Genomic DNA, 23,477 nt, shown 5'->3' with positions numbered 1-23,477 from the left:
AACCGACGCATTACACTCTGATGCAGACAACTTGTCTATTTGATGATGACGAGGGACTCAACTGCAAGGTTCCATGACAATGCAGTGAAGATCCGAGGACATCGCTGCATGGCTCGATGACGACACATCGCATACATATCAACGGAGTTTGACACCGATGCGGGACACGACTGCGAGTCTTGATACTAGCGCATCTATCCGAATGAGTGGATCAGAACCGTCACATCGCCTTCACATCACCTTCACATCTCTCCTAGATGTGGACGCTTGTTCCATCAGAGGTACTTTTTCAGTGGGCTTTGTGCGAGTCCTGTAGCTGGCCTGCCATCCATTTCGGTTGGCCTGAACTTTGGATTTGCCCTCGTCTAGCATGACCTCAAGTAATCTTTTAGCGCTATTGACTTTAAAGCAATGCATTACAGTTTATTCTATAAAAATGTATATCTCAGAATCTACTCATTAGATTTGTGTTGTTATGGTCTTGTTTTACTCCAGTTAATATTCTCTATTTTTCAAAATTGGTGTGAAGTCTTTCTGTGGTGTTTTTGTACAGTTTTACTGTAATCTAAGTGTTGCACAAATACCTTACATATTGCCTCTTAAGTTAAGCCTGACTGCTCTATACCAAGCTACCAGAGGGTGTGCACAGGTTAATTTAGGTTGTGTATCTGACTTACCCTGACTAGGATTGTGGCCCCAGTTGGACAGGGTGCATACCTCTGCCAACCAGAGACCCAATTCTGAACAGTGGAGTTGCTACTGATTGTGTTGGTAATTGTTCTCTATCACGAAAGTTATGCAGTAGGTCATTCTAAGGACAACGGCCAAGGCATACTGGGAATGTTCTTTTACCTGGAAAACTAATATACATTGGGAAATGTACGATTTTTCATGTAGCAAAGCAATCAAGGTTGGTCCGCTGTGTTGTGTGAAAAGGAGAGAACTGGACAGTGCCACATTTACAAAAATATGGCACTGGTACTCTCTTATAAAGTGCTAGTGCACTTTCTGGTTGACTAGCAACAAACACACAAACACACAAGCACGCACACAGACAGACACACACACACACACATACACTCACACACACACATACACACACACATTTGCAGCGTTGAACAAAAATGTCTGAATGAGGCTAGCATGGGTTTTGTACTGGAAGGATATCCTTGCATTCGAAAATACTATGCTAAGAATTAGTCTAAAATTCTCCCCAGTTTCTATGTATGCTGTACTATATGCACACATGAAAAGTTAGAAATATTTAGGGAAAATTCAACCTTTCTACTTTGTTTCTATCTTATAGTGGTATAGTCTTTTGGTGCGAACCTGGTCAGCAAATGTTAGACAATAGGGCCTTGATAATGTCTAAACCATGGGAGGTTGCAAAGTTCCATGCACCACCCATGGGACACTCCCTTGATGCAAAGGAACACCTAGCACTACTTTACATTAATTTTAAACATCGTTCCAGAGCAAAACATGTTTTGTGCTCGAAAGTACATCCCACATCAACACTTAACCCCCAAATATGTCACTTTTGGTGACCCTGTGCCATCACCAAATGTTGATAAATCTAGCCTATTATTTGTAACTCCATTGTCACCATCAAAGGACTTGTGTGGCAGCGTGCATTCATCATATTAACTGTGTCAAACACAGCATATGTCATACTCCTTGCTTACTCTTGGACTCAACAAACCAAATTGAAGTGAGATGAAGTGTACTGTGTCATTGTCACAAATATCACCAGTCTTGAATGCTGCATGGAAACAGACCAGATCCAGTTATGACTAAAACCCCCATATTATCATATACTGCAACTATTGGCTCATGCTGCATTTGGGAACAATTGGGAGGTACCATGACAGTTTGCCTTGCAAGTGCATAGGGCTATTCTTTAGAGGTATTTGAAGACTAAACAAGTTAAGCTGATGGTGAGTCGCCATAGCTGATTAAGGGAAGCTGCCTGTTTTCTGATGCTTGCCAACTTTCTAACTTTTAGGATCAGTTAGGATGTGCTAGATATTGCTCAAATTTGAGGCATTCATTCTAACACTTGGAAATGCCTCCCAGCCAAACACTGGCAAAACTGACTTTGGAAATTACAGGAGAGATGATGTTTTCATTCACATAGCAGATGGTTTCTTTTAGTTGTTAGAAATAAAAAACAGGCAATCTATTGATCCAAAGTGGGCTACAGAATGTTATTTGGTGTTTGATTGTACTCCTTTAATCAATTCTGTGTTTAAAAAAGTAGTTGGAGACAGAAGAATTGAGGAAATTTTATCTGAGACCAGAATTTTGTGAAGCATGAGAAGCAGTTTCCTTTTGCGCCATTTTGTATAAGCCCACTTAGATTCATTATTTAATATCCAGTACTTTCTTAGTTCTGACTTGTCCACATAGCTAAGAGTTTATGTGATCAACAGAAAAATAGCTTTTTTTTGGGTAGTCATTGTGAGCTTTGACTGAAGTTCCTGTATTGCACTTTTTGACTTGAGAGAAAGTGCATGCTCAATAAAGAACAACTGAGTTAGTTACGGTGACAAGTTAATGAGCAAGGCAATAGACCTGGTCCCTTTTTAAGGAAATGTTATGATAAAGGCAGTGAGCCTAACATATTTATTGTGAAAAGCATGTGCTAAAGCCTATAGAAATGTAAGGGTGCATTTTTATTACACTGTGCCTGTAGTGAGGTATTGTGTTACAAATAATGACACTGACCGCCATTGAAGGTAATTGCCAAAGCATGGCAGTTGGTGTTGGTTACCCTCTGTGACACACCATGGGCATGGAATACTTTTACTCTGACAGTCCTTGGTAGGCCCCTCACAGGAGGGGTTGCGTTTAGTTTTGTCATCAGTAAATATGTATATATTTGTCATTCTATGACTGTGTGCCTGATTTAGATGTTTCCGGTAACAGTCCAGCCGTCAACTTTTCGACTGAATAGACGTCCGCCACCATGACAGTCTTCCCACAGTATTTAGACGTTGGTGGCCACATAGATGGAAGCCTGTATTTGAAGCACAGTCTCTTCCAAGAAGCACTGCCTGCGTCGATGGCAGGAGAGGGAAAAGTGGATGCTGGCAGTACCTCAGACACCCTCCTCGCCATGCAGATTTGGGTGTGTCTTACTGCCAAGAAAAAATGGCAGTCAGACCTCCACTTCTGAGTTGGTGGATTGCAGGGCAAAGGGGGTGAAAACTCACTTTTTTCCCCCATTCCACCACGTCTTCGACTGGACATGACTGGACAACATCTGCAGTCACTGCTGACACCGACCCATGAAAAAAACACCACTCCCCATCGCTGGACTCGCAGGTACAGACATCGCATTGCCAGGGGACGTTTGGTGGGCACTGCACGGGTGGCCCGGACCACTGCAGGAATGTACATGTCACAGTAATTTGTGACGTGCATATTTCGGGGAGACAATTGTTTCACACGTGGATAGGGACACACTGTTTCACAACACATATAGCACACATACTCATCTGTCATTATTGTGCCGGCATTCATGGGCAAATGAATGCTGGCACCACAACAACGGTACATTCACAGCTGTCAACTGTGTCCATGTGTGCATATTGCTAGGGGACCTGTCAAGTTGTACTGTGAGTTGTGTGTGTGTGTGAGTCAGTACATGTATGTATATATGCAATGTGATTGGCTGGGTGAGGGGAAGGGAGCTGGAGTGGGTGATGTGGTTGTGTCTGTTTGTGTGTCACTGGCATGTGAGACCGATATTGGTGTGTATGTTGTGTTGCTGTGTGACACATTCAGGTGAGTGTGGTTGTTGTGTGGCATAGGCTGTCATGATGTGTGTAGTTGTGCATTTGTGTGAGTGTGTTTGTGTAGCTGAGTGTGTAGTTGTGCTGGTTGTTGTGGTTGTGTGGTGTGTGGGTGCAAAGTCAATTGTGTATGTATCTTGCATCATGGATTTATGTCAATGGGTGTTTTTGGCATGTACTGGTTGTGTTGTGTCGCAATGGCAAAGGGTTATTGTGTGAATGTGGTGTGTTGTGCAGTGGGGGCTACACATATGGCTACGGTAGATTGTGTGCGTCACTTACCTCTCTTCCATACCCCTTGCCATTGTACGAGGTCCATTGAGTTCCGCCAGAGTCACCCTCTGTCAGCAATCTGTTGCCAGTCAATCCACTTGCAGAGCTGTAACATCTATATACAACGTGTGGAAGCCCATCAAGGAAGTTCATCGATTTGACGGTCTTTTCAGGTCCACAGCCAATGCGGCTGGGCAGTGCGTACGCCAAGATCTAAATCAGGCCATGTATGTCTGATGGTTACCCTGTAAAAAAGCTTTTGTTCTATGTAGTAGACCTGAGTTGGTTATGGTAACAAGCTAATGATAAAAGATTATAGCCCTGAATGGTTTACTGGGAAACAGTAAATATTATACCACGGGCCTGATAGGTATATTGTGAAAAGGTGTGGCAAAGGTAGGAGGCATGCCTTACTTATTGCATAATGTGTTTGAAAAAGCTAATAGACTTTTAAGTTTGATTGTTACTATACTGTGTTAAGGGATGTAGGCTGTAGTTGTCGATGCAAGGTCCTCAAGCAGCGGAGCAGTGTCAAACCCTTTGTGATAAAGGCGATGCTTCATCATCGAGCCACGCAGCTGGCGATGTGAAATTGATACGTCGGGAATGGGGCCAATGAGCTGGTTCTGAGCTGCGCAGTTGGTGCTGAGATGTCTTTGTCCTTGGCTGTAGCAGGGATGTGTCGGCGCTGAGGAGAGATGCAGTGGTCCCGATCAGCGCAGTGATGAGGATGCATGGATTTCTAGTGGAGTAAAGTCTTTTATGTCCCTGAGATTTGAGAACAGGAGGCAAGCCAGCTAGCCCTTTGAGTCACTTTGGTTCTGGGGATGTAGAGATGCAGGTCCAGTCCTTCTCACTCCCAGGCAAGGATGGCAGCAGGGTAGGCACAGCAAAGCAGGAGTCCAGCAAGGTCCTGCAGACTCCAGTAGAGTGACAGTCCCTTCAGTAGCACAGCAGTCCTTCTTCCTGGCAGAATGTCCACAAATCCAGAAGTGTACAGCTTTGGTAGGGTCAGAAGTCCAGTTCTTATACCCAGTGGTGCCTTTGAAATGAGGGTGACTTCAAAGACAGGCCTTTGAAGTGCAGACAGTCCCTGCCCTTCCTGCCCTGGCTCCAGAAACACTACTGGGGGTTATGCAGCCCTTTGGAAGGGCTCAGGACTCAGCCCATTCAGGTGTAAATGTCAGCAACTCCCTTCCATCCTGTCCAGGATCGGCCATCAGCATGCAGATGGCCACTCAGTCACACCTAAGCTCCCTTTGTGTGTGGCTGTGTGGAAGGAATGCACAAGAACCCAGCTGTCACCCACCAAGAAATGTATTCAGAGACAAGCAGGAGGCACTAGAGATTTAAAGTAAGAAAATGCCAACTTTCTAAAAGTGGCATTTTCAGCATTTAAGATCTGACTCACCATACGTTGTGATCATAAAATGTGATTCCAGAGACACCAAACTCAGAGACACCAAACTTGGGGGGGTCCCATCTCTTCCCAATTGGAAATTAGATTTATAAAATGTAATAATCCCAACGTTAACCTATTGGAGTGAAGGGCTTTTTTTGTTTTTTGTTACCTGGACATGTAAAACTTAAAAGCACACGTCCAACTATTTTAATACACTGCACCCTGTCCTTCGAGCCATCCAGGACCTATCTTAGGGGTGGCTCATATGTAGGACTTCCCATTTTATGGTATGCATGTTTTTTTAACATTTTGCCTGTATTTATCCAGATTATTTTTAGGCCATCTTATTGGTACTTATCCATATTTATTGTGAGCTCTGAGAATAAAAGGAGCCATAAAATGGTATATTTCCACATTTATTTAAATCTTAGTTGTGTATACATACATAGATGCCTGTCGCATTTTAGTAAATTAGGCAGCCACGTATGACAAAACACTAAACCCACAGGTGCATATGAGGTTATGCTACAAATATAAATTAACATATACCTGTATTTAAGGAATTCTCATCCTGCTTTTTAACCCCCCATGCTGTCTATCTGTGCAGCTTTTGCCTGAAATTCATGAAAGACAGCAAGGAGGGTCCCTCACAAGAAGCACAATTCTCTGTATTTTTCTATTTTTAAAATTAAATACAGACAGGAAGCACATTGTTTTCTGCTTGTTATTTATCAGCTAAAATCAGTAAAAATAGAAAAATGGGATCCTTATTTATGTGTATTAAAAGAAAGGTTTGAGCCTGGCAAGATGGTTAGGTCAATAGCAAACACAAGCTCTGCAATGGCAGGCCTGTGTCATGTTTAAAGGGCTACTTAAGTGAGTGGCACAATCAGTGTTCCAAGCCCACTAGCAGCATTTAATTTCCAGGCCTGGGCACATGTAGTGCGCTTCACTATAGACTTATAAGTAAATTAACTATGCAAATTGTGGATAAGCCAATGGTAACATGTTTAGGGAAGGAGCACATGCATTTTGGCACTGGACAGCAGTGGTGAAGTGCTCAGAGTCCTAAAGCCAGCAAAAACAAAGTTAGCAAACAGGAGGTCAGAAGGAAAAAGAAACAACGCTAAGGATCACGGGTCTAATGGATGGCAGATGCCATTTTGCTTATCACATGTGCACATCCACTTGAAAATGAGTGTGCTTTATATCTAGGGCTGCTCACTTGCCACCCATTTCATCTGTAGTTTGAGACATTCTCACCATCACTACTTATAAACTGGGTAGCCATCTCTGAATGCTATTGTCCATAGCACATGATTTTAGTATTCAAAGATGGCTAACATGCTACTTTTAAAAGATGTCCCCATGTTGGCATTTTAAAACAATGATACACTATGAACAATACCATTGCAAAAGAGTCAGCCTCTGGTATGTTTGGTTTAATTTTTGTGTTGGAAGCGTACCTTTGGTATATTTATGCAGCATCATGTTTTTATTTTTCTGCTTTTATTCTTTTGATGTACTTGGTGTAATCTGGTTGAGTTTGTTTATGTGTTATTGTGGATTGATAAGTGTGTAAATGCTAGGGCTAAACACTACATGAATGGATGCACAAGTGTGAGCTGAATAACACAAACCTTGTAAAATAACTTACTGAATGCCGAAACTCATTACTGATTAAACATGTCTGGTCTAAAAGTTATTTTTTTGAATCAGGGTATTTAGAAGTGATTGCTTTTCTTTTGTCCCTTGGTATTTTGAACACAATATTAGTGTATCACAATATTCTTGTTCTTAATATTTCAGAGTACAATAAGTGGATGGGATGTGCATGACTTTGTGGGTCAATGAGTAATGGATATGTTAGTGCAAGGCTGAATATAGGTGGATGGATATATGTATGCTTAGATGGATGAAGTGGGGGCATACATGGATTGAGGAATGGGAAAAGAGATTGCGGTGATGGAGGTATGATTATCTGTTTGTTGGTGAGTGTGACAGCTAGGCTGAACCCAGTAGCTAGGAAAGAATATCCAAAAAAGAGCCATCAGCACATCCATATAACTGGAGGGAGTTGTCTGGTTCTGGAGTAGGTGCAGAGTCAGAAGTGTTGCCCCATTGCCAGTTTTCATACTGTGTACCGTGTTGCAAGTCGACAGACATGGCAAAAACAGAGTGGCATACTGATAGAGGAACTCCAGGACTTTTGCCCTTGCTGACTCAGAGAATGGAGATGAACTGATTTACTGGCCAGCAGAAAGATGTCTCATGTAAGCATGTTATGCCAATTCCCTCTTGATGGTGTCAGAAAGAGAATACAGTGCTTGGTCAAACAAAAAGAGAGTGAAGCAGGTGAAGGCAGGTAGGAGGAAGGATCCATTAGTAGACATTCATATGGAGAAGGTGAGGTAATCAAAAGAGACCAGACCATGGGAGCGGCAGGGTGAGGCCTACCCCTCAGACAAACACACTCAATCACTTGCCTTCTCCTCCAAAGGAGAAGGATAAAATTCAATTAAAGTATCCTGGAAAATGCTGACTGTACGGGGTGAGATTGAGGAAGAGTATCATATGATATACCTTCTCCTTCACCAAAGGTAAAGCAAGAGAATGGTCTACAGTGCATCAGTGAGAAGAAGTACACCTAGAACCCTAACATAAAGTTTGATACAACACTAAAGCATCAACCCAGAATGACTATACAAACACATTCAAACCAGAGACCTTTTATAACCAGGTAAATCTGTCATACTATGTGATTCAACACATTGTAAGATGAAAATATAGGAGTGGCTGGATGAATGGTGTTTGCATCCATCTATTCAAAAACTCACTCGTTCTTCAATTCACAAATTTACCCTTCCAGTCATCCTTGTATTCACTCACCCATTTATCCACCCTAGCATCCATCCATTCATACATGCACTCACTTACAATTCATCCATTCAACCAATCATTCATCCATGTACTCCCTAGCTAATTCATCAATGCACTCCCTAGTTTGGGCATCCACTCACGCACTCACTTACTCGCTTCACCTACACAGCTGTTCTCCTAACCACACATACAAACCCACCTATCCTTGAAAAAGCACTTGCATTGTCAATGATAGTAGGTCTGCCTTATAAATAAAAGGGCCACTTCATTCATTGTTGAGCTTCCGTCTCTGATAACTTATCATACATGCACACTGTCTCTATTCCTTCCTCTTATGCCTCCAATCATCCACCCATGACTCTCTTGCATTCAACTAATCACCCATTCACAATAACAAAAACACACAAACTCACCAGACGTTTGTAATACGAACTGAATGAACAAAAGTAGAAAAAAATATATATAAATGTTGTCAGTAATATGCTTGCAAATAAAGTAGAGTAAGGAATTAAACATAGTAGCATGCATTCATCTAGGAATTATATTGTGCACAGTTCGCATACGATGTAATAACAATCCACTATTAAAGGCCATGAACATGCTTTTCGCAATAAACACATCATCCCTTGTGCCTTTGTGGTAACTTTACAAAATAACTAATCAGACTGTATGTTATCTGCCATACATTTTCCCCGAAAAGGAATTAGGCATATAGACTTTATCATTGGAATGTGTCCTTAACCAAGTCAAGCCTACAGTAATGATTATACATTTCCAACAAGCCAGAAATCAGGCATTAAGTCATTCAAGTAAAGTGTAATTGACAAAACAAAATATAGCACCTCCGTAAAAAGTGTAGCATGGACTACCATAGGGCAAGTCTTCTACTCTTAGGATTTGTCATGGGGTAACAAACACCAAACTCATTGTCTAATATAGACATCTGTGTGATTCAATGTAATGAAATGCTTGTCTACACTTTTAACACATTATAACAATTACCCTTAAAGATCCATTGCCTTTGCCTATGCTTTTTGCAATAACTGAAGCCAGGAAGACTGCATTGATTGTACATCTGCATAATAAACAGATCAGCCCTCAGGAATCTGAAATAATGTTGTGCAAAGAACCAATTAGGCCTTCACAATATCTAAATCAAAAACCACTGTAACCAACAAAAGCCTACTTTGTTTAGTGCAAGCTTTCACACAAATGATTAGGTCTGCAGTCATAAAACAAAAAAATGTAAAAAATTACAATTGGCAAAAAATATACAACAGGTACTAAGAAGGACTGTCACAGTGCAAAGGTTTTTCCCTCAGTATAAGTCAGAGAGGGTAACCAACACCAAAGCCTTTGCTACTATGATAATATGTGAACCTCCATGTAACAAAATACCTGCCTATAACCTTTAACACACAGCATTATAACAATCCACCCATTAAGGTCTATTGGATGTAACATGCACGTTTCACAATAGAAATGAAAGCCCTTTTGCCTTTGTCATAACTTTTCATAAAAACAGATCAGCTTTAACATTGACTTGTCACCATAACCAATGTCGACTTGATCGTAAACTGTCAGACAAGGCAAGAAATGCAATACATGCACTCTTTTTCAGTGAAAGCAAACATTTTCTGCCCAATCAAAAGCTTACAAAGAAGAAGGTCAACAAGGGGACAGAGCCCAAGATCCTCTCTGAATACTGCTTCTTCAAGATTGCTCTCTGGTGGTCACATAAGTACTAGATAACTGCACTGTTAAGTTAGACCTCTAAAGCTATGGACCATATTTAAAAAACAATTGTGTGGGGTTTGTGTTACTTTTTTACTGTAGACCCAATGTAAAATCCAGGTTGGAATTTGGAAACAGATGCAAATGGTGATTTGCGTTTATCTGTAACCAAAATTAATGCTATCTTTCATTACTTTGCGTCAAAGGGGTGTTACATGGATGAGGAGTTCCAGTGTTCTCGCCCATGGTTCTTGATGCAAGTCCATATCCACAAAGAATTGAAAACATGGATTTGTGCCAAAATCCTGCACTTCCCTGAGGCTGTCATACTGATAAGAAATATTTTTATTTCTCCTCATTTGTACCTCTTTCCGTGCGTGCTACATTCTGCAGCCCCCATGCATCGAGGTAATTGCTTTAAATCATAGTTTTTCTGCAGAAAGGGAACACTCCCTACACAAACACTATGCTGACCAGAACACAGACACCCTACCATTATGGACAGAGCCACTGGAATTATTAGATTCCTTGATACCTGAGTTTTTTTTTGTATGGTTATGGATTTGCTGCACTTGACACCAAATCCATCATCTGCTGCATAATCTGAAGATTGTAACCAAAAACATGTTTCTACCTCAAACAGATCATATATTACTAAAACGAAGCGGTGAAATGTGCTCCTGAGCAGTGGAGTGCCCTTTGCATATGTTGGCAGGTTATCTTTTAATTGTTTCTTTCTGTATTTGGGTGTTAAACTGGTACTAATAAAGTGAAATCTTTGCCCAGTGATACCATGTATAAAATTGACAAAATTAATTAATACTGTCACAAAATGTGATGAATTATGCTGCATAATTTGTTTTTCTTGCATAATTTAGTCAACACTGTTGTATAATTTAAGCCATCCTGGCCTCATAATTTCAGTCATCCTGATTGTGGCGTAAGTGTACCTGCGTTGGCGAATGGGAGAGAGCAGAACTGCACCACTTCTTTGCATATATGGCACAGTTCTGCTCTCTCCAGTGCACACAACGCAAGGGAGCAACTTCACTTGCTGCTCTTTCTGTAAATCTGGGCCTAATTATATGCTTTTTGTCCATGCTTCTTCTGAAAGGACTTAAATTTACCTTGCCCTCCAAAATTTATTCCAGCAAGAGAAAGAAATGCAGACTATATTCCACAAATAGTATCACAATAATTTAGTGAAAAAACAGCACTTTGAACGGTCCAAGCAAAGATGTCAAAAGGATTGCTTGGCTTTTAGCATTAAACAATCCTAACCAATACCAGATGGCTCTCAGTGCACAGTGCATCCGCCCTGTCACACTACCTCTGGGTTTCTTAATTTCAGAGCTAAAAATGAAAGCGCAATCATTCCTGTAACCTCTGCATCTCAGAATGGCATAAACCATTTGGTTTGTTTTCAGCTTGACACGGGAAAGTACGAAGGATTATTCATTTGATTTTCTAGAGAGTTCTGCATGCGGACTGAGTGCTGTTTATATTGGCCAGGGATAAAGAAGACTTTTCTCTTCCCGTAAGAATGCTTTCTCTGACCGTTTGGAACCCATTCTGCTGATAACAGAGCTTTATTTATATATCACTACATCTTTGATTAGAAGATCAAAGTTCTTTATTGCACGCTATGATTTCTCAGTTGCAACAGTTTTGCGCTCATAAACATTTGCAAGGAGTTAGAAATTAAATTTTCCTTAACTCTTTAAAGCAAAACAGAAAACGACAATGTTAACATTAACTATGTCATACTGAACATTTTGAGGATAACTTGTGAAACTGCCGTGATCAAAACACAAGATGCCACAGAGTAAAGCATTAGGTGATAGTAAATCTCATCGTCTTTATTCAAATAAATGGTTGAATTATTCAGACACGATATTATAGTTCCCAAATGAATACATTCAGTATGGCTGCACCTAACTTAGAGGCTGATTTAAATTTCAGCAGGAGGCACGTTTCTCCACCTCACTGACGGTGCCACCCGCAGAATTTAGAAATAACCGCCAAGCTGGTGGTCATTTCTAAAGCATTGCCTGGAACCACCGTCACTGCGGTTTCTACCAGTGCGTTTTGTACATAGGTACAGGGCTCCTTCAACTTGACAGAGTCTTGCACCAATGGGATTTTCTTTTTGAAAATATAAAAGATAATCCCTCCCTCACCATGGTGGGAGGGCCTGTTTTGTTTTTACTGTCCCTTACCACTAGGGTTTAGCTGGCCGTGACAGACAGTAAAAATAGGTTATATGTCCGTCCATCCTAATTGTGTGGACAGACATATAGAAAGTTCTCTGACACCCTTACCCAGTTGGGCTATTGGAAAAGTTTGGCTGCAGTGGTTGCGGGGCAGTCAACCCTGTAGGCAAACCTTCACTCCAGTCACATACAAATCTGGCAGATGGACCACACTGTTGGTGAAGAGGGAACTCCATTGCTGTTGCAACAGAGATCCCTCTCCTCCAGCAATTAAATTGGCCCGAGTCAGATCAGAGATGTGAAACCTGCATCTTGAACTAGGGAGATCACAGAATTTTTACCTTAAGTTTAAGGTTGTATTCATATTGTTCATTTTTTGCCCTTGTGTGTCTTCCGTATGTAAAAAAAGAATACAACCTATATGCTCTGTGCACTGTCACACAGTTGTTAAGCAAGTAGGGATGTATCTCAGCCTATGATCATGAGGGGCAATATTCACAGATTTCTCCAGAACCAATGCAGGTGAGATGATTTGTTTTACAACCCTTAAACAAGGGGTCAAGGCAGCGGAAGGATTAGACTTAGTTCTGTTATTGAGAAAGATTTTTATTATAAATAGAGGGTTATAGGTAACAAAGGAGTGCAGTAACGAAACTGTCAAAGCTGGTGGTGAGTTAGAGAGTGCATTTAGCTCTAAAGGATGTAGTAGAATTACAAAACAAAAAGAAGTTTGCTTTAACTACAAAAAGAAAAATATGCTAACTTCAAAAATCACTAAAAAGTAAACCAATGAAAAAGAAGTAGTGGAACTCAACGTCCAAGAGTTCCCACTCACTTCAATGCTATAATATAAGGCATAGTAACTCAGCCATATTTATTCAAGGTACCAGAGAGATTAAAAATAACTTTCCAAAGGGTTGATGCAGGATCGCGCCCTCTCCCCCCTTTTTCCATGGCAAGATTTAGGAAGTGGGAACAATTAGTTTATATCTGAATAGGACAGTACCAGTGGTCGAAATGTAAATAGACTTAAACAACAATTTTCAGAACTTCTGGAAGTCTAGTACCATTTAAATCTTTTGAAAAGTAGTTATAAGAGATTTGCTTTCTAACATGGGAGTTATAAGACATACTAATATCCAACAGTGCACTTCAGTGCTTATTTTTGAACCACACACTGACCAATCAGCGACAGGCACTCATGGCTAGTACTCATACACCCAAATACCTGCCAGTACACTGCAGTGGACAATATAATTAGCCTAAAGAACATTATCCCATATCAGTTTATGGAAAACCCAAGTCTGCATGTTGTCCTATGAACCTCATTTTTAGGATGCAATTTATTGGTACTAATAGATTCAGCAAAAAAAAAAACCCTAGCTTGTTCCATGTGATTACTATGTAATGGTCCCAACCATAAAAAACACAGCTCCTACTGTTGGTTTCAATATGCAACTGTTCTATCAAAAGTAACTGCCATAGAGTAGTACATTTTTGACAGCTCTTTGTATTAGCACTTCGGTCAGAAACAAACATATTGAGAAAGGAACATGATGATATAGAGGAATGACAGGAGCCCTTACACTGAACAGGGATAAACCAGTCAAGGGGAGCAACATCAGGAAACACTCTGGGGTCTGGGGGAGGGGCAGGAAGGCACCAAATCAGCCCAGTTTATTGTAACTGGGTAGTCACAACAGACTATCTGTGCTTGGGTATCTTTGTTTCATTCCTGAGATGACTGTGAGCCTTCTACTTCTAGATCATAGAATAGCCTCAATCTATCTCACACATTTTTGAATTTTCTAGGGCATCCTCTGACTGTGTACACCGCCTTTTTAGAGTAGTACATTTTGATCATTCCACATGATAGCATAAGCATTTTTATTACTTAAAATGTACAGCTCCTCAAAAATTAGAAACACAGCTAACGCAATGCTGTATGTATCTCAAAGTAGTCCTCCTGTAGGTCCCAAAACTGTTCATCAGCCTTGCTGATGATCACCTCTTTCCTATAGCCCTCTGCAAAATCATTTCCTTTTATTACCGAAGCAGGTCAGAGGTCCCAGGACAGGCTGTTTATTTTGCACGAGGTTAGAACCACCTCCCCTATACCAATAGACACATAAATAGGACTGAACAATGCATGAAGGTTTATGCAGCCTCATGTCTTCAGCATCATAGACATCATGCACAGAAGAACAGTTCACACCGCTTATCACCCAAACTGCATGTGCACCTCCATGACCCATCAAAGTGTTTCTAGGAAATCTGACTGGAAGAATTTCTACAGTTTAGATGTGAGCTTTGACTTACCTGTTATACTGTCCAAATCAAAGGCCCTACAAAGTTAAATGGGTTTCAATGTGAACAGCTTGGCCTCACCTCTTGTTTGCTAGCTGGATCAGAAAGGAAATACCCACAGAAATGTGTGAAATGGTGTGTATAATGAGTCAACCAAATAAAAAGATAGTAAAATAAATAAATAATGATATAAAGTAGGTTTAATTAAAAATAGGGTTTTGTAGCGTCTTCCCCAGCCTAGATACCGGCCGACAACTACACCACACACAGAGCTGTAAAACACACGCCTTTATTACTCTGCGGGTACCTGTGAACTCCAACAGTATATACACAACTATGGCCCTCATTATGACCCCAGCGGACGGCGTTCATATGGAGGAAAGTACTGCCAACAGGTGGCAGTACTTTCCTCCATATTAAGACATTGGCGGTTTGGCTAATGTCAAACTGCCAATGTACCACACCGACTGCCACGGCGGTAATGACCACCAGGCTGGAGACTTCACTCTCCAGCCCGGCGGAGGTCACTGGCCCGCCTATGGTTAACCATGGCGGTAGGCACTATCAGTGACAGGGGATCCCTTAGGGGTCTTCACCGCCGCCCTCCACAGGTTTCCCCCCACCCCACCCTTCCTCTCCAGCCCCTCTACATACATGCACCTTCATTCACACACGTACACAAGCATACACACACCCATTCCCACATTCAACCACGCATGCACACATCCATTTACACACACATCCACACACACTTATATACATACAAGCACACACACATTCACACAACATACATGCACTCACACATCCATACATGCACACATACAACACACAACACACACCCGCATACACGCATGCACAGACATACACACACACACAACACCCACACACACACAACACCCCTGTTAGACTTTTCATCCTTTGCGTGGTCTCCCTTAACATTTTGCCTCTGTTTCCCAGGTTGTTGATGTGTGCTGAACTCTGTTTTTGCTGTTTTTGTTACTCTGGGCACTTTACCACTGCTAACCAGTGCTTGAGTGCAAGTGCTCCTTTATGTAACTGGTTCATCCATGATTGGCATATTTGATTTACTAGTAAGTCCCTAGTACAGTGCACTAGAGGTGTCCAGGGCCTGTAAACCAAATGCTACTAGTGGGCTGCCTGAAGCACTGGTTGTGCCACCCACATAAGTAGCTCTGTAATCATGTCTCGGACCTGCCACTGCAGTGGCTGTGTGTGCAGTTTTAACTGTAAATTCGACTTGACAAGTGTACCCACTTGCCAGGCCTAAATCCTCCCTTTTCTTACAAGTAAGACACCCCTAAGGTAGGCCCGAGGTAGCCCCAAGGGCAGGGTGTAGTGTATGGTAAAGGTAGGACATATAGTAATGTGTTTTATATGTCCTGACAGTGAAATATAGCTACATTTGATTTTCTCTGTTGCAAGGCCTGTCCCTCTCATAGGTTAACATTGGGGCTACCTATAAATCAGAGTAAAGTGTAGATTCCCTTTGGGAGTGGATGGACATGTGGAGTTTGGGGTCTCTGAGCTCACAATCTGAAAAAATACATCTTTTAGTAAAGTTGATTTTAAGATTGTGTGTTTGAAAATGCCACTTTTAGAAAGTGAGCATTTCCTTGTGTAAACCATTTCTGTGACTCTGCTTGTTTGTGGATCCCCTGTGCGGGTCAGTTTCACAGTTGGGCTGGTTGCACCTCTCACTAGACAGTGACACATAGAGAGCTGGGGTGTAGTTTGCATTTCCTGAGGAGAGCCATCTGTTCTAGGAGGGAGGGGAGGGGTGGTCACTCACACCTGAAAGGGCTGTGCCTGCCCTGAAACAGTGCAGTATCCAACCCCCTGGTCAGTGTCTGGGGCCTGGCCTGGGCAAGGCAGGATTTCACAATCAAGAGAGACTTTGCTTTGAAGTAGGATTACTTCAAAGGATAAAATGGGTATAAGAAGGGCACCCAAAACCACAGACTTTAGAACACTTCCGGAAACCAAGAGGAACCTCTGTCTGGAGAAGAACTGAAGAGCTGAGGAAGAAGAGATGCCCTGCCTGTGTCTGTGCTTTGGGGAGCTATCCTGCAGTTGCTGTTTCTGCCAGAGTAAGAGGACAAAGACTGGACTTTGTGTTGCCTTCCTTCCTGTAAAGAACTACAAGGGCTTGATTTAGAGCTTGCCTCCTGTTATTTGCAGTCTCAGGGACAGCAAAGACTTCTCTCTGACAGCACCTGGAGTCTCTGGAGAGACTCCTACTCTGTCAAGTGGTGCCCATCCAGTTCCTGGGACCCTGAAAGGAGAAGCTGGCAGCCTAAGAGTGAGAAATTCAAGCACAGAACACCATGTGGAGAAAAGATCAATCCAACTCCAATCTGTGGCTGGAAAATTGACGCGCTGCCGGCTTTGCGGCTGAAAATCAACGCTTGTCTGCAACGCGACCCGAAGATCAACGGCCGGGGCTGGAGAAATGACGCACAGCGTCGCTGACGGAGGCTGGTGAGATCGCAACCCACGCTGCATGGTTTTCGGATCATCGTGCGGCTGGATTTCCAACGCACACAATGCTGGGCGTGTAAAAACTACGCAAGACTTCCCCAGACACGAGACTGCTGACTGGATCGACCCTTTATATTTACCCATATAAAGGGCTCCTGCCCCTCCTCCGCTCACGGCGCTTCCCGCGACGGCGGGAGTGCGATTTCAAAATTAAAGAGCTCCTGCCCCTCCTTCACTCACAGCGCTTCCCGCGACGGCGGGAGCGCGACAGAAATATAAAGGGCTCCTGCCCCTCCTCCGCTCACGGCGCTTCCCGCGACGGCAGGAGCGCGATTTCAAAATTAAAGAGCTCCTGCCCCTCCTTCGCTCACGGCGCTTCCCGCGACGGCGGGAGCGCGACAGAAATATAAAGGGCTCCTGCCCCTCCTCCGCTCACGGCGCTTCCCGCGACGGCGGGAGCGCGATTTCAAAATTAAAGAGCTCCTGCCCCTCCTTCACTCACAGCGCTTCCCGCGACGGCAGGAGCGCGACAGAAATATAAAGGGCTCCTGCCCCTCCTCCGCTCACGGCGCTTCCCGCGACGGCGGGAGCGCGATTTCAAAATTAAAGAGCTCCTGCCCCTCCTTCACTCACTGCGCTTTGGATAAAAGTACGCCATTTCTGTAGCTTTTTCAATGGTGTGTTTGATTACCTTGAAACTTCACTCTCATTCTTATGACCACTGAAAAGAAGCATTTTTCTTCATCAACTCTCGTAATGGAACACTAACAGTGGCAAAGTTTTGTATGTATCTAGAACAGTAACTGGTCATGCCAGGAAAAGAACGTACCATTGAAACATATTGAAGGGGGAGTCAGCATTTCACAAAGCTTGTACTTTTGTAGGATCAGGTGTCACACTCCTATCAGAAAAGATATGGCCCAAGATTTTCAGTTTAGCCTTGTTAAACTCACACTTGTCTGCATTCAAGATCAAACCTACATCACTAAGTAATGGACATACTTGTGTGGGAGCTCTATCATGCTCCTTTTGTGTAGCTCTGAAAACTAATATGTCACAAATTTAATTGAATGCATTCACCACAGGCTATATGATGCATCGAATGACGTATTGGAAAGGTTCTACAGCTGATGACATACCAAACTTAGGGCTTGATATAGATTTTTGCAGTAACGGTCCTGTCACCTGTTTTCCATCGGAAAACTCGCCCACCGCCTTGGCAGTCCACCTGTCTGATTTAGATCTTTGTGGGACCATAGGCAAAAGAGCGCCTGAGTCCTTCCTATTCAGCTAAGAATTTCCAGCCGCCTCAATGGCAGCATTGGGAATAGAGGCTGACGGCGGGATTGCAGCCACCTTTACCGCCTACCAGATTTGGATGTGCCTTACCGCCAAGCCAGCTGTGGCAGTCCGACCTCCACGCCTGAGTTTGTGTATTGGAGGGGAAATGAGGCACAAACATACCTTTTATCCCCATTCCATTTCCGTTTTCAAGTGGACATGACTAGACAAGACCTTATGTTGTTGCTGCCACTGGACAATGAAGAAAACATCATACCCCCATTGTTGGACTGAAAGGTAGGGAACCACATTTTCTGTGTATGTTATATGGTCACCACATATGAGCTCAGGACCACTGCAGTCATATACATGTCACAGTGATTTGTTTGATTTACTGTGACATGCATATGTCAGGCGCACATTTGTGTGGAACATGGATGGGTACACACTGGTACATAACAGATATTGCACACATACACCACTGTCATTTTGGTGTCAGTATTACATTACCAAATTAGTGCTGGAACTACAGTGACATTATATTCATGCCTGTTGACTATGTCCCTGTGTTCACATTACAAGGGAATCTGTTCCTGTGATGTTGTGCTTCCAGTTGTGTATGTGAGTCATTATGTCTATGTGTGTGTGTGATTTGATTGGCTGTTTGATGCAGCTGGAGTGAGGGATGTGGTTGTGGCTCTATGTGTGCCACTTGCATGTGGATTCAATGTTGTTGTGGACGTTTAGTTGTGTGTTGTGTTGCTGTGTGCAACACTCAGGTGAGTGTTGTGTGGTTGTTGTGATGTGTGTAGTTCTGCTTGTGTGTGAATGTTTTTGTGTAAATCAATCTGTAGTTGTGTGGTTTGTTGTGGTTGTGTCGTGTGGGTGCAGTGTCAATAATGTGTGTTGTTTTGACATGGATGTATGGCAATGTGTGTTTTTGGTATGTATATGTTGTGTGGTGTTGGAATGGCAGTGGATTATAGTGTGGATGTGATGTGTTGTGCAAGGGGACACATATGGCTAAGGTACAGTGTGTGTGTGCAAGTTGCCTCTATTCCATTGCTGCTGCCACTGTACGATGTCTATTGGGTCCAGTGATAGGCTTCCTCCATCAGAAATCCACTGCCAGTAAACCGCCTGCAGGACTGTAACCCCTAAATACAGTCAGCAGGATCCCAGCAGGCTGAGGGCTAGGAAGAGCACTGTGGCTCAATCACAATACATTTAAATATGGTGGGCAGAACACCGTCGACTTGACAGTATTTTGGGTCCACCACTGCGGCAGATTGGAGGCAATACTGCCAAAATCTAAATCCATCCCTAAGTCTTTTATATCCAAACAAAACAAGTGTAGACAAATTTGTAACATACCTGCAACTTTCTTCAACTTCCAGTTGATGATAACCTTTCTTCAGATCAAGTTGAGAAAAAACTTGGCACCATCAATTGCGTTATCATGTCAGCAATGTGTCGCCATGAATGTCCTTCTTGATCAATTGCTTTGTTTGCTTGACACATGTCAGCGCATATGCGCACAGCTCCTTCATTGTCCTTTTTGGGCACTACTACTATGGGAGAAACCCATGGTGTTGGACCAGTGGAATGCGCTAAAATATCATGCTTACAAAATGATTTAGGTTCTTTTCAGCAGTTTCTTGTAAATGAAAATCATCTCATCCATTTCTCTGAGCAATATGATGGACGCCCTCATTAATATGCAGCTTTGTTTTTATAGTCTTTACCTTTCCTAAACCATGAAACAATGAAGGGAATTGACTTACAATTTCATGATGTGCATTCATGTTGTAATTCGCAGAAATCAGTCCTGTGCCAGCAACCATGGTCAAATTGAACAAACACATACTTGCCACTGTACCTTGAACAAAATGGATTGGTGTTTGTAGCTTTGTTTTCTCATATTTTAACATCTCCCCAAATTAACCTTGACTCTATATGAGCATTGATGCAACCCAAGTATACACTTTGGTCTTCAATGGTGTAAGTTGCGGTAATGGAGACAGTTCTTTGTATTTCTCTTCAGGCTATATATTTATTGATGCACCGCTGTTGATAATGAAAGGTATTAAACATCCATTTATTTTTAATGTAATCTTTGGAAAGTGTTTTTATGATTTTGTTGCTTTGGCTTGTCGACTTTTCTTTGATTGACATTTTTCTTCAAATCCAACCAATTCTACATGTGAACATTTTCCTGAGGTAAACATTGACCTCGCACAATCACTTTCTTCACTTTCACTTATTATTGAGGCGAAAGAACTGTTTGGAGATGATTTAGATGATGTTCTACTTTGTTTACTTCTGTTTGCCTCAACTGATGTTGCCACCTGGCATTGTGGGTGTGTGTCAAACATTGCTTCTGGACCTTTCTGGTGGCCATTTTGTCTCCACTCCATGACATATTTACTTTTTCCTTCGCTTTACACATTGTCACAAAATGGTCTGTTTTCCCACAGCATTTGCATATCTGTCCAATGGCAAGACACTTTCCTTCATGTGGAAACAAAAAATACAAATCTGAAATAATACTTTTACATGTAGACATTAATTTGTGTCCTTCAGTCCTTTGTTTCGGATTACTTTTCACACTCATGGCTGACTCGCTGTGCGCACCTCTGGCCTCCATGTCAGCAGAATGTTTCTCAACACGTTCCTCAGCTCTGGCAGCCATCAACACTCGCTCCAGACTAGGAATTTCTCACACGCATTCCTCGTCCGAATGAATAGGATAAGTCTAAGATGCATGGCTTTTTCATTGTTAAATTCATTGAACTTACAGTGTCTGATGAGTGTGTCGAGTCCTTTCACAAATCAATTGATTGTTTCACCAACTGACATTCTTGACTGAAAACTTATTGTTCAGAATTACCAGTTGGTACTTGATTGAACTTGAGATTCAATGCATCCTTAATCTAGCAGTATGTGACTTCTTTGTCAGTTCTCTGCATTTTCTTTATGGCTTCTTTCACACCAGCAACAGCAAGATTTTTGAGATATTTGATAATCTTTCTGTTATCTCTCTCTTCAAGTGCATCAATAAAATCTTCAAATGCCCCTATCAAGGCAGTCCTTTTATCGCCAATATTGTGCTTTTGGCAGTATTGAAAGCTTATGTTGGTTTCAGAAAAGCAGCAGCATTGTGGACCAGTGTGGAACTTACTGATTTTGAGAGTAGCATGCTCCCTGATGCTGTAGGATGATCATGTTTGTGCAAACTCTTTTTAAATTCTTTGATGAGTGAGCCTCAGGATTGTCTTTAATAATAATTTAAATGGTATCTTCCTTCTTAGCTGCCATCTCCAGGTTTCACATATCCAATGGTTGCCTTAAACTCTTTGCTCTTAGAAGACCCAAGAAGTTGTTCTGAGCCCCACTCAGCGGCTTGATGAGGATGAGTAACTGCTGCGGGTGTGGACAGCTCTGTAAGCACAACCTGGAGCACTTCGTTGACTGCTTTGGCGCGATGACTCTCTTTAGCGGGCTGGGTAAGTCATCTAATTTATCCTTTTTACACTTCAGTTTGCATTTTCTAACACCTGATCTCTGCCTTGCAGCGTTTCAGTTCACAGCGTGATGTCGGTAAAAGATAATTGCTTTTAGCTGCACTTTGTAAACCTTGTTGAGTCCGCCGTCAGCAATCATGCACCATGCACCATGCAATTTTGTGTGGCAGTGCAGTGCCTTTGTATAATCTTGGTCATTGCTTCTGGACTAACAACGCGCAGACTTCTTAGTGAACTTTTCTTTCAACTCACACACTTCACACCAGCTGGAGTTGTGCTTTGACTCCACATATGGCAACAGCCGACTCTGCACTTCAACAAAGGCACACGTGGCACACACAAGCAGTTTACTTAGACCACAGCAAACTCTCCAGCAGAGCACTTGCTTCTTCGGGTTACTTATCCACTATCTCCTCATGAGTTGTGGTGTCTTCCCCAGCATGGGTATCTGCCAGTGACTATGCACACACAGAGCTATAATTCACACATCTTTATTCCTCTGCGTGTACCTGTGATCTCCAACATTCCAAACCAAGCTTTCATTACATTCTATTCTAGCAATTGTGTCACACTGGTACGGATCTGCTGGGAGCCAGAAAGGTTCTGCTCTAAATCATGCAAGACACTACAGGTTTAAAAGTTAAGAGGAAAAATAACCCCATAAACTCAATATTGTAGAAGACAGTCAAATGGTCTAGGGCTCTTAGGTGCTGTCAAAAAGCAATGCAAAGACACTGCAAGGTTATGTTCCTCTGAACTTTAACATGCTCATTTTCAAATCTTAAGGTATGCTAATGCATATAATTTGAAAATCATCATTTCATGTACTTAAACTGTTGTTTCCGAATTTTTATTTTTATTTGTTCCTCATTTTTTACGTGTTGTTTGTTCGTCATATACTCCAGCATTTAATGTTTCTTCACTTCTGGAACAAACAAGTGTGGACAATTGTAGACAGTGAGGAGAACAGTGAAAACAACAAACTAATCTCAGATCATTCAAAGTGACAGGAATGGAGGGAACAGAATGATTGGGGGCAGAGAACAATGGACAAAGAAATGTGTAGAAGAGGGGCATATTCCACCAGAGGATGCATGAACAGCAACTAAGAGCATCCGAAGGGATGATGGCAGTTGAAGAGAGGGCAGAGAAAATACTTCAAAGAAATAGACAGACCTCCACTTTTTTTAGGAGGGAATCTTGAACACATGTCAGTGGATAATCAGTTCATGTCAGGCACATGCAGTTAAAGTACACTCATTTAATGTGTATGGTCATCAGTCACAGGACATTGCCTTTACTTTAGCATTGGCATTCCACAGTATTGGAGATGAACTGTTGCAGACGTTGGGACCTATCATGGACCACACACCTATCTCTTGCTCCTACAGCAGTGCTTCTCGTTATACTCCTTGGCTCTTTAGTCAGACCTCTGCTCAGCACAACATTGTGAACCTCTTGCCCTGCACAATAACGGACCAGCATTCATCAACAAATGAATGACCTTTCACCAACCGATCAGACACTATCCACTGATCCAAAAGTGGAGGACGATTCTCCTCTCACC

General features: G+C 42.2%; 1 long non-coding RNA gene across 2 annotated transcripts in view; it reads left to right on the top strand.

Annotated features, from left to right (window-relative positions):
* LOC138247327 (uncharacterized) overlaps positions 1-23,477 on the top strand; it is a 106,734-nt gene that overhangs the window by 19,243 nt on the left and 64,014 nt on the right. For both annotated transcript variants that reach the window (XR_011194442.1, XR_011194441.1), the window contains exon 2: positions 21,698-21,892. This is a non-coding gene — a long non-coding RNA (uncharacterized lncRNA). The remainder of the gene's footprint in view (positions 1-21,697; positions 21,893-23,477) is intronic.

The sequence above is a fragment of the Pleurodeles waltl genome, chromosome 7, assembly GCF_031143425.1.
Source record: "Pleurodeles waltl isolate 20211129_DDA chromosome 7, aPleWal1.hap1.20221129, whole genome shotgun sequence".
NCBI lineage: Eukaryota > Metazoa > Chordata > Amphibia > Caudata > Salamandridae > Pleurodeles > Pleurodeles waltl.
Note: the sequence above shows the minus strand (reverse complement) of the source record. Positions and strands in the feature narration are given on the sequence as shown.